The sequence below is a fragment of the Apteryx rowi genome, unplaced genomic scaffold, assembly GCF_003343035.1.
Source record: "Apteryx rowi isolate R43461 unplaced genomic scaffold, aptRow1 scaffold_352, whole genome shotgun sequence".
NCBI classification, from domain to species: Eukaryota; Metazoa; Chordata; class Aves; order Apterygiformes; family Apterygidae; genus Apteryx; species Apteryx rowi.
The window spans coordinates 159,666-171,300 of record NW_020449997.1 but is presented as its reverse complement, the minus strand read 5'-3'; positions in this window follow the sequence as shown (position 1 = coordinate 171,300).

Below are 11,635 nucleotides of genomic sequence, written 5' to 3'. Positions count from 1 at the left end.
TTTAAAAGATAGGGCGTAAGAAGGGACTGTGGTCACCCCTGGCAGGCAGGCATTTGTGTTGTGCTTTAGCAGCATTTACTGTATTTAACAACTATGTTTGCAAACCAGGCTGATGGCAATTTATTGGAAAATAGTTAAAAGCAAATAATAAAGATTCTTGACAATCTTCACTGATTTCTTAGACCTGAAGCTCTGTGTAAAGAGGCTCTGCTCTGCCAGGTTGCTTCTGTGGATTATTAGTAATAAATAACTTGTCCCTATCAGGAAGTAAATGCTGCCAAAACATAGTTAAACTTAATATATCCTTATGTCTGGTTGGTTGGATAACTACAAAATAGATACAGTGCTCCTGTTTCACCTTTTCCCTTTCATCTCTCTTACAGCTGGGAGACCCAGCAGATGGTCCTTTATGTGTTTCTATGTTAAAAAGGTAGTATAAAAGATGCCTCTAAGTATTTTCTGCCTTTTAATTTTCAGGAAAACATATAAATGGAGGAAATCTTACTCTATGGATCAAAAGAACTGAGCCCAATTAGCATGGTTCTCTGGTCTGCCAGAGTGCTGCCCCAGATTAAGTATTATACATCTTTTAAATGGACCATCGTGATCTTTTGTCACCTGTTTCTTTTTTCTAGCAATCACCTGGAATTCCACTCTCTTTGCCCTAATTGGTTTGTCTCTTACAGCGGCTTTTGTCTTACATGTGAATAACAAGGACCTTTGCATTTAATCTTTTCTTGTGTTTCACGTGCAGCCTCTTCAGGCACCTGCCACTGGTTGAAGGCTGGAACAGAAGCCGCAATGTAATTCAGGATGCATTTAGTTCAGCAGCATGGAGGGGAGAGGAAGGGGGGGCAGGGAGAAAAAGGCAAGTATCCTGGCAGCAGGTAAGTAACTCCTGGTCCCTAGTTATTCTCCTGATTCTGATAAATTCATAGATCCAGACAAGTGTATTTACTGTAGAATCTAATCAGACATTAAGATTTAATTAAGCCTGATAGAAAGGGGAATGATAAAATAATCACTTTATGGCTTTGAGAGTATACCCTCACCTGCTACCAGACAGGTGTTTTTCTCTTGACTTTGCTGATTATACCTAACAAAAATCTGGCGTTTGCACACCTGCATTTATGCACTGCTTGGAGGATAAGAGCTCTGTCCCGCACCAAGCCTACGGAGCCGCAGAAGCGACTCCTAATTGTGCTGTGCTATATCAGTGTTCTGCAAGGGACAGGCATTTAGATCTTGTGTTGTAGTCATTTTTTTCCTCATTATCATTCTGCCTTTATGTATGGGGGTTTGTGTGTGTGTGTCAAGAAGAATCATCCATAAACCAGAAATCTAATTAGTGAGATTTTCACGTCTCTTGGCTGAATAGAATATTCTTGAGAGAAGGGCAAGGCAAATCCTAGCAGCAAAAGGACAAATCAATGCTGATCTACTCCTACTAATCCCCGAGGCCGCTGTGCATTAGGGCAGGCAGGCAGAGTTACCTGAGTGTCCCCTGACTGGCTGAGTGTGGGGTCAGGATTTTGCTCAAGCAGGTGCAGAACCTGTTGTTTATTTAACAAGGTTGGCGGCAGCTGCTGCTCCAGCTTCAGAGCAATTAAAGAATGTGTTGTTCGGTAGGAGGTTGCCAGGTGCTGGCTGTCCTATATGCTATGACAAGCAGGGCAAAATTTCATGTAAACACCTGCCAGCATCCCAGGCAAACCTGTACTAACGGGCTATTATGTACCTGCCATTAAGCCATTTGTGGGTTTAGCTGACAGCAATATGTGCGCACCAGCTATCACCGCGAGAGCTTGAAGAGATAAGATATGCCAGTGTTTCCTCACCTCTGACAGATGCTTGGCCAGGATGTTTGAGAAACGCAACACTCGCTGCAGACTTTACCTTTTCAAACATCCGGGGCCCAGTCCTTAAGTGAGGTAAACTGGTGCCACTCTGCTGACATCAGGCAAAAGCTGGCGATTTACATGTCGGAGCCCTAATGTGAAACAGGCCTGGCAAACAGAGCCTGATCTTTCAATACTGAGATGTCCTTTTCCCGGGAACCTGGGTTTTGGGTGGGCTTCTTTGCTTTCACATATATGGCAGGCATGCCTACAGCTTAACAACTTAAATGATTTGCAAATGCATATTTGATCTCTGCTCTTTTAACTTACAGATAGGGACAATTAGTATCATTAGTCACAAACTTCCCTCTGAAAAGAACAGATGCTGCTGCTGAAAAAATCAGGCCTTTGAAATATTTTAAAAACATATTTTATGATGATTAATGCGTTTCTGAGAATGCATATGATGAATAGTGCTTCTGTTGCACTGGGTCTATGAGCCACCCCGGTGTGCTGCTGCAGTGGTCGTCTTCGGGTGTAACTCAAGGAAAGAGGCCAAAAGAAGTGCCAGGCTGCTCCTTCTCTGAGGTGATCCTGTCAAAGATCAGTAGTCTCTCGGAGCTCCTCTACGCGCTGCCTGTACTGATAGCCCTCAGGGGACCGTCAGCTGGCCAGAAACCGCTGAAGCGCAGCCGCGCTGTGCCCGGTGGTCCCACCTTCGGCCCAGGAGATGTTAGAGGAGGGCTCGGCGCTGGCTGCCAGGCCTGCGGACTGGACTGGCCCCCGGACTGGAGGCATCTCTCATTGCAGCCGCTGTCCCGAGCGTGTGGTCCCACAACTAACAGTAATTTAACAAATAGTAAAGGGATTGATTAAAACCTGAGGAGGAACTCATGTGAAGAAGAAATGACCTTTAGACTTTTCAAGTCATTGCTACACATCAAACCTTAACAGTTTATTTTTCTTGTATGACTAAGCATGTAAATGGCTGGCTGCTTCATGAAGTCGGAGACAGTGATTGCTGTTCTGAGCTGAGTTCTTTTATTGGGGAGGGTGGGGAGACCTATGCAGAATGTGGCTTTTGTAACAGTTGTTTAAATCACCAAACTTGCTGAATTAATGAATTCAACAAAAACGACATCATTGCAGCATGACAATTACCCTGGCTCCTGCAAGATCCATGCCAGTACTTATATTACAACTCTAATCATACTCCGTTGCCTCTTTTCCATGTTTAGGCAGAAGGACTGTGTGTGCATGCCTGTTAGCATGGGTATTTGTGCATTTTGGATTGTTCAGTTGAAAAACAGATATTTGCAAATGTAAAAGGTAACTTGCAAATTCTTTTTTATTTTGCAACAAGATAATCATGATATTACTAATAGACAAATATCCCAGGAGTAACTTAGCCATGTTCCTTCATGGGGAAGGGAATGATTCTTATCTGGACTCATTTTCTGTGCGCTGTGTATGTTTGCAACAGCAATTATTATATATGCATTTTTCTTCCTTATTGAAAGGAAAACCTGCAGTCTCTTGCCCCCTGCAGTTTTTAGTGAATACTGTACATAAATCATTTCTTTCTTTCTTTAGAAAGGGCCTTGCTCTGCACAGCATCTGTCATCTTGGGATTTCCTCCTCCCCCTCCTGCAGAAATGTAGCTTAAAGCTGTTTGAGTCAATCTGAGCAGAACTCAAAGTTGGCTGTATTAATTTGATCAAGCTTCACATATTCTTTAACATTCTCTTTCATCTGGTGAGGACCTTCATTAATATGCACCATTTATCATTAAGGTAGCACTTAAAGGACTATCACAGGTAATGTGCAGATTACTACATTTCAGAAATACTGCCCTGCCGTTTGCCCGTGAAATTCAGCTTTCTACTGTAAAAAGCATTAACTTTTATTTAAAAAACACTATTTTGAATCACTTTCATTTTTAATCAAGAAAAGTCATGCTAATAATTGTCCTTTAATATACAATCTCTTGAAGTTGCTATGGCAGGGGGATGGGCAAAGAGACAAGATTTCAACTGAAGCTCAGGGCAATATGTAAATTAAAATGAACCAAAGAAGCTGACCTATAAAAAGTCAATAACTCAATGGGATTGTAGGGTCTGATGCTGTTTGCTCTTCCTAAGWGGAGAAATAACTTTGGTGCACTAACTACTACATAGTAGTAACTGTTAGTAAATGCTGTGAATTGTGATTTTTTGAAATGATGTTCAAAATAGCATTCTGAATATAGGGCCAATGGGTGAACTTCTGTGTAAAGGCCAAGAAAATGCAGGTGTTGGCATGAGATAAAAGGCAAAAGTAAAATGGGTAAAAGAAAAGGCAAACTTTGAGAAGAACAACAGAGGTCATTTAGGAAAAAGATTAAAGTAGAATAGGCAAAGTAATCAGAGAAGGTTTCAAGTGAAAGATGTTGGATGGTAAACTACATGTTGTGGAGAGGAACATTTCTGAATTGTTAAATAACCTGAAAATGTAGTTGTGCCTGCCCTCATGGTCAAAACTAAACCCACAGAAGTGAGTAGGAAGATTTCAACAGGTGCATAACCAAGCCTACAAAAAGCATTAACAGCATCGCTGTTCTAATGGCAAGTGTCACTGCCAAGGGGGCCTGCTGGGATTTTGCTGATCACAAAGAAGGGCTGGAAAACTGTTACTAGTACAAAGGAGGAGGCAAAGCACCTGGAGCACGGCTGTGCGTGTCTCATACCCTTTTTCATAAACGCCATTGCCAGATGACCTGAAGCCAAGCACAGGGCCCGGGGACTGTCGGGAGAAGAGGAGGTACGTAGGGCTGTTCATCTCCATTGCTCAGAGTGCTTTGGATTATGAGCAGGGCCTGTATGTCTTGCAGAGAGAGACATCAAAAAGAATGGAAAGGTAGGAGGCACGTCAACCCATCAAAGCCAAAGGTGGTGCTCAATATGCCTGAGCTGATGTTGAAAGCAGGATCACTTGTTTAGTGAGCAGAATACAGAGAATCTACCTTTATTTCAGCCTAAAGTAATAATGCATATTTTTGTTATTTAGCAGTACAATTCTATGACATGTGGAGGCCAAAGCAAAGGAGCATGGGTGGGATGTTGGAACACATTTATGAAAACAGCATTTTCAGGCACAAAGCAGCAAGAATTGCAGTTAAACCGAGGGAAAAAGGAGCCTCCTAAGGAGAGGAAAGCTCTTGTTTACAGGATATTAAGCTGATCTCTGAGTAGGTTGATCCTATGATTTCAGCAGCGGCAGAAGAGGGTTTTTTCCCTTGTTTATGTGTTTTGTGTGTGTGTGAATAATGCTAGCTGTGCCTGTAAAAGAATAACTCTGGCTTTTTGGAATGGCCCTCTCCCTTTGCTGGAGGGCGGATGGCTGCAAGTGTGGAAAGAAGCAGTAGGGTCAGGACACTTAAGAAAGATGAGACTTTACCTATTCAGCAGGAATGTTGTAGCATGCTGGGTGGAAGGACAAGTTCCAGTATACTGAGCTGGAGAGGAAAGGAGATGGTAACAAGACAAGAAAACAAAAATAACAAGGAGAACRAGACTCTGTAGGCAATGGACGAAGCATGGTTCAACTGGAACCTTGCAGGCCTGTGCTGAACTACAGCTTAAATGCCTTCTCCTACATGTGGCTGGGCATGCAGAGCCCGACCCATCACACTTCTGCTGGTGAGACAGGGGGGTGATGATGTGCTTGGTTCTGCATGTGTGCACAGCTATGCATTGAGCTGGAAATTGCTTACAGGGCTCCAGCCTTTCTGGATGAGGGGTTAGGATAAAGGAGGGAAGGAGAAATAGATACAGCATGAGAAGTAGAAAAAGAAAGATGTTGTTGAAAGACAGGCAAGAACAAGAGCTAAGATGGGAGCTGTGGTTGCAGTTCCTTTTCTCAGACCATATGGACCACAGATGAATAAATTAGTCCTGGCAGGGATTTACTTTCCCTGTCCTTAACCCTGGATGTGTATGTTTGTGTAAAGCACCATATATAGAGCAATTCCAACATTTTTATAAAGATGGAGGTAATATGCATGTCACATCTGCATTATATCACTTATTTGCACACCAATCCACTTGGTTTTTCCTCCTACAATTCAGAATTTCAGCTATATTATAGCTGAAAACAAATATGAAATATTTAGTAACTACTGGCTTCTCTAACAAACACCATTTAATCATGGGACCACATGCTACCTGTTAATGGCAGGCATATTGAAGGATGCATGGAAATAGTGAAAGAGGCCAGCATAAACAGTTTGCAGAGTGAAAACTAGGTACTGGTTTTAGAGTCTTCAAGGAGAGTATGTTGGCAGTAAATGATGGTTGGTGATGAGGAAGGGGAGAATTAGTATGATATCATTAGGCCCCTGGCTTCAAAAGCTACTGTCTGGGGGCAGTTGGGGTGGGGGGTAAGGAGGAAGGGAACTGGGTTTGAAGAATTGCCTTCCACAGGAAAAAGGACTTTCAGTCTTGAAGGGGAGCCAGGGAGTGGAGTAGGGTACTGAAGACTTTGTGCTTATGAGGAAGGTGACCTGCCCAAAGAGGAGAAAGAAATATGCTGGCACATCCTGAGGAGTTTGACTATGTGTGGGGAGGGAGGCACAGCTGGGCTGAGAAGTGGGATGGCCTGCCTAGAGGGCAGGTGGGACTTAGTCAAGGATTGTGGATTAGATCAGCGGTGATGGAGACAGAGAAGAATTTGAGTGCAATGAAAATGAACATGAGTGACTGAAGTAAAGGTTGCTTCACAAGACATAGGTGTGAAGAGCGCTGTCCTATGGGTGGGGTGAGCTCATACAAGTCCTTTCCCAAGGTGGTGTCACCTGGCATTATTCACCAAGAAGGGCTGGGAGTTTGCTTTATTTGTGTGTGTGTGTGTGGGGGGGGGGGGGTTAGTTTTTTGTTGTTGTTGTTGAAAGCAGTGTCCATTCTTGCAGTTGCTTTCTGCCTTGAATGGAAGAAACATTGTTGTCTCAGGTGAAACTGGGCATCTCCTGCTTGAATCACTGAGTTTAGTCACCATGTTAGCCAAGGATGCTTTGATGAGAAATGTAGTCACATACCTTCCCTCTTTTACTACAACTTCTTCTGCTTTCATCAAACTTCCCCATCCCTGTTCTCTTTGCCAGTTACCCTGTCATTTAATATACCCCCTCCATTGTCCCTGTCTCAGGTCTCACACGTGTACCCTGATCTTCTCCAGAATGGTAGGAAGGGACTGAAGAAACAAGGGGTAAAATACAAGTCAGAGAAAAAAAATCAATAGAAGATGCGGTGCCATGTTGGTTAAGTTTGGTATTCTCATTCAATGAAATTAACTGTACATTCCCATAATTAATTCATTTTTCTTGCGATTACATCAATTAGCATATAACACAGATAAAGAGAAGAGGCAGTAGTTGGTTTTTTGCTTTCAGCAGCCATCAGTGCAATATGTTAAGCCATCAAATTGTGTATGTGCTGCAGATCATTTGTCCCTTTGAAAAAATGTCCACCATTAAGCCACTAGCAAAGAAAAATGAGCCAGAAGTTTAAGTGAAAGGGGCAGTGCTTCAAATGTACATTTTATGCTGCTAAAGCAATCCACAGTACTGTGACCAAAATCCCATTAGATGGAACACTTTCTATTTAAATCTCCCCATGACATGTTTCTGGTATTACTGTACCAGAGAGGCACGTAACTGTCAGGCTTAAAGACTGCTCTTCTTTTCTTCCTTGAACGGCTCTTGAGACTCCGACTGTCATTTTCAGTTTGGAATCTCAGACTAAGCACTAAACTTCTGGGCTGAACAAAGCTTTACCCTCACTGCATGTGAACCCCTTAACTTGCATGCCTTACGCAGAGGGAAATGAGCAACTTAATTCTCAGGTAAGAAGCCCCAAGACCTCCACAACAGAAGCTGCCACACTGTTGTGGGCTGCCCCTGCAGGAGAAACTATCACCTCAGCTTTGCTGTAGGTTCCTTGTGGGATAAAACTCCCGAATAGTGTTGTTGGCAGGTGCATGGCTCATCCTTCTCTGCCAGTGGGAAGGCCTCTGGCAGTGTTCACCTGGCCAACGCTGAGCAGTCAGGAATAACTCAAATAAGCTTTTGGTTGCTGCCTTTACACTCAGCCTTCGAGCATGAGAGGCGTGCTGTGGGGCTCTGACATGCACAGACAATAGTTGCTTACTACACAGGGCAGCAAACTGCAGTGAGTTACAGTTGAAATCGATCTTCACCCACTATTACCATCTGACATTATCTAAAATATCACACAGCTTGCTTTCAAAGGCTGATTCCAGCATGTTGAGTATACTTAATGCTGATTTGCATTAAATGCTTGCTGTTAAATGTTTAATAGCCAGTGCTGTGTACACAGAATGGGGAATCCAGGAGTTGGCAAAGAAACAGATACTTAACAAAGTTTTCATAAATTCTGTCATCCCAATCTCCCCAAGTATTGATGAAGTTATAAACAATAATATGAAGAGAAAGAAGGAACTTAAATGTTAAACTAGGAGTCCCGCTTTGCCTGCTGAGAGGGCTAAAATAATCCTCTGTTTTTACATTGTGTATAAGGGCAGCTTGCTTTTTCCTCCCAATGAAAGTGCTGTTGTGCAATCATGATTGATACTATGTAGAGAACTATGGCATTCTTTTCATATTTACGTGGATTATAGAATATGGAGAAAATGCATTAGATTTGGGATTCCTCTCCTAGAAAAAAATTATCTGAATATCAGTAGCCAGTAGCTCAACTGGAGCTGTGTTTTAGTTAGGAATTGTTTTCATGTCTTGTACTAGGATATTGGGGTTTTTTTGTTTTTGGGGTTTTTTTTTTGGCAGTGGTTGGAAAGTTTTCTTAGAGCATTGGTGTTCTTGGTTCAGGTCCAGCACAGGTCAGGAATATTACAGAAGGGAATAACTTTCAGGTAAGTATTCAGTGTCTAGCTAAAGTGATATGCCTCTCTTCCTGTAGTTCACAGTGGACATCACAGTTATTGGGAAAACTGTTACCCTCCCTGAAGGTCTCAGAAAGGACACAAAGGCCTGAATCATGTACAAAATACAGGCTCCAAAGTAATTGATTTTTCCAAAGCAGTGCTTAGCTACATTGATTGGGCAGTATGGAGAAGTCTGTATTGGTGCTTATCCATTCTGTGGATAAATAGTACTCCAGGGTCTTCCCTAGTTCTTGCTATGTGAGACATAAACTTGGCTAAAATGCCCTAAAAACCCACAACTCAAAAATAAGCTAAGAGAAATKATATATATTGAAAGTGAAGGGCATGTTAAAATATGGTATCCGTCAGGTAACTGAGCCCATACTTTGTTGCAAGTACTTTTTAATAATTTTCCTAGCTAGTATTACTATTTATCAAAGCTCTCTTTTGTTCAAGTAAGGGCTTGCTGCCTCACAGCCTGTCTGCTTGGTCTTGCAGTGCAGCCATTATGCTGAATTTATGACACAACAGTAATTACTGTGCCAAACCCAACCAGCAGCTGCTTAAAAAATAAAAACCCCCAAACCCCAGAAACAAAACCACTGGCTTGTGCCTAACAATGTGGAATTAGATGGCAGAGGACAGGGAAGCTTTATTCAAGCTCTAATGTTCACAGAACTAGCAGGGAAACTGAAAATGAATGGCAGAGTAAGTAGCACATTGAATTAATGTCTCCTCCAAGTTTGTTCCCTTGGAAGAGCCCTTCTCAGTGTACAGTGTTGCCACAGTGTAAGGCACACAGAGAACCAAATGCTCAGTTAGAGTGAACAAAAGCTTGTCTCCCGCTGTTGCTTAGTACTGTAACTTTTATTAGCAGCAAGTGACAGCAGTTTAGCCTTCCTGCCTTTTTCTAGATGATTACATCCCTAAGCCGATTGACTGTGTTGACTAAAGGCAGCTGTTGATCCACGCTCTTTCCTCTAACACACGCACAATGGCACAGGAAGAAAAGAAACACCAGATTTTGGGTGTACAGGATAAGCTTAAGATTCTGATTGCCTGAATGGAGGTGAAAAATCAGTTGCGGTATCTCAGGAGCTGGGGATCCCTAAGGGCGCAGGTTCCACGTGCGTGGCAAAAGCAGGTGTAGCTCCAATGGATTTGGCAACCCAGGACTGAGCCTCCCATGGAAGGCCACTTTCCTTTCCCTCTCACCCCAGACTTGGTGGGGAGATAAGGAAGAGGAGAATGGTTATAGTACAGGCATACCTCGTTTTATTGCGCTTTGCTTTATTGCGCTTTGCAGATGCTGGGTTTTTTTACAAATTGAAGGTTTGTGGCAACCCTGCGTTGAGCAACTCTATCAGCACCATTTTTCCAACAGCATGTGCTCACTTTGTGTCTCTGTGTTGCATTTTGGTAATTCTCGCAATATTTCAAACTTTTTCATTATTATTATATCTGTTATGGTGATCTGTGATCGGTGATCTTTGATGTTACTATTGTAATTGTTTTGGGGCACCACGAACCGCGCCCATGTAAGATGGCAACCTTAATCGAGAAATGTTGTGTGTGTTGTGACTGCTCCACCAACCAGCCGTTCCCCCGTCTCTCTCCCTCTCCTCGGGCCTCCCTATTCCCTGAGACACAACAATATTGAAGTTAGGGCAACTAATAACCCTACAATGGCCTCTAAGAGTTCAAGGGAAAGGAAGAGTCGCACGTCTCTCACTTGAAATCAAAAGCTAGAAATGATGAAGCTCAGTGAGGAAGGCATGTCGAAAGCCGAGACAGGCTGAAAGCTGGGCCTCCTGCGCCAAACAGGTAGCCAAGTTGTGAATGCAAAGGAAAAGGTCATGAAGGAAATTCAGAGTGCTACTCCAGTGAACACACAAATGACAAGAAAGCGGAACAGCCTTCTTGCTGGTATGGGGAAAGCTTTAGTGGCCTGGAGAGAAGATCAAACCAGCCACAACATTCCCTTAAGGCCAAGCCTAATCCAGAGCAAGGCCCTAGCTCTCTTCAATTCTGTGAAGGCTGAGAGGGGTGAGGAAGCTGCAGAAGAAAAGTTGGAAGGTAGCAGCGGTTGGTGCATGAGGTTTAAGGAAAGAAGCCGTCTCCATAACATAAAAGCGCAAGGTGAAGCAGCAAGTGCTGATGTAGAAGCTGCAGCAAGTCATCGAGAAGATCTTAGCTAAGAGAATTGATGAGGTGGCTACACTAAACAACAGATTTTCAAGGTAGGTGAAACAGCCTTCTGTTGAAAGAAGATGCCATCTAGGACTTTCCCAGCTAGAGAGGAGAAGTCAATGACTGGCTTCAAAGCTTCAAAGGACAGGCTGACAGCAAGAGAACTAGAATTAGAAGGGGAGCCTGAAGATGTGACTGAATTGCTGCAATCTCATGATAAAACTTTAACGGATGAGGAGTTGCTTCTTATGGGTGAGCAAAGAAAGTGGTTTCTTGAGATGGATTCTACTCCTGGTGAAGATGCTGGGAACATTGTTGAAATGACAACAAAGGATTTAGAATATTACACAAACTTAGTTGATAAAGCAGCAGCAGGGTTTGAGAGGATTGACTCCAATTTTGAAGGAAGTTCCATTGTGGGTAAAATGCTATCAAACAGCATCGCATGCTACAGAGCAATCCTTTGTGAAAAGAAGAGTCAATCAATGCGGCAAACTTCATTGCTGTCTTACTTTAAGAAATTGCCACAGCCACCCCAACCTTCAGCAACCACCACCACTGTGATCTGTCAGCAGCCATCAACATCGAGGCAAGCCCCTCCATCAGCAAARAGATGATGACTCGCTGAAGGCTCAGAAGATGGTTAGCATTCTTTTAGCAATAAAGTATTT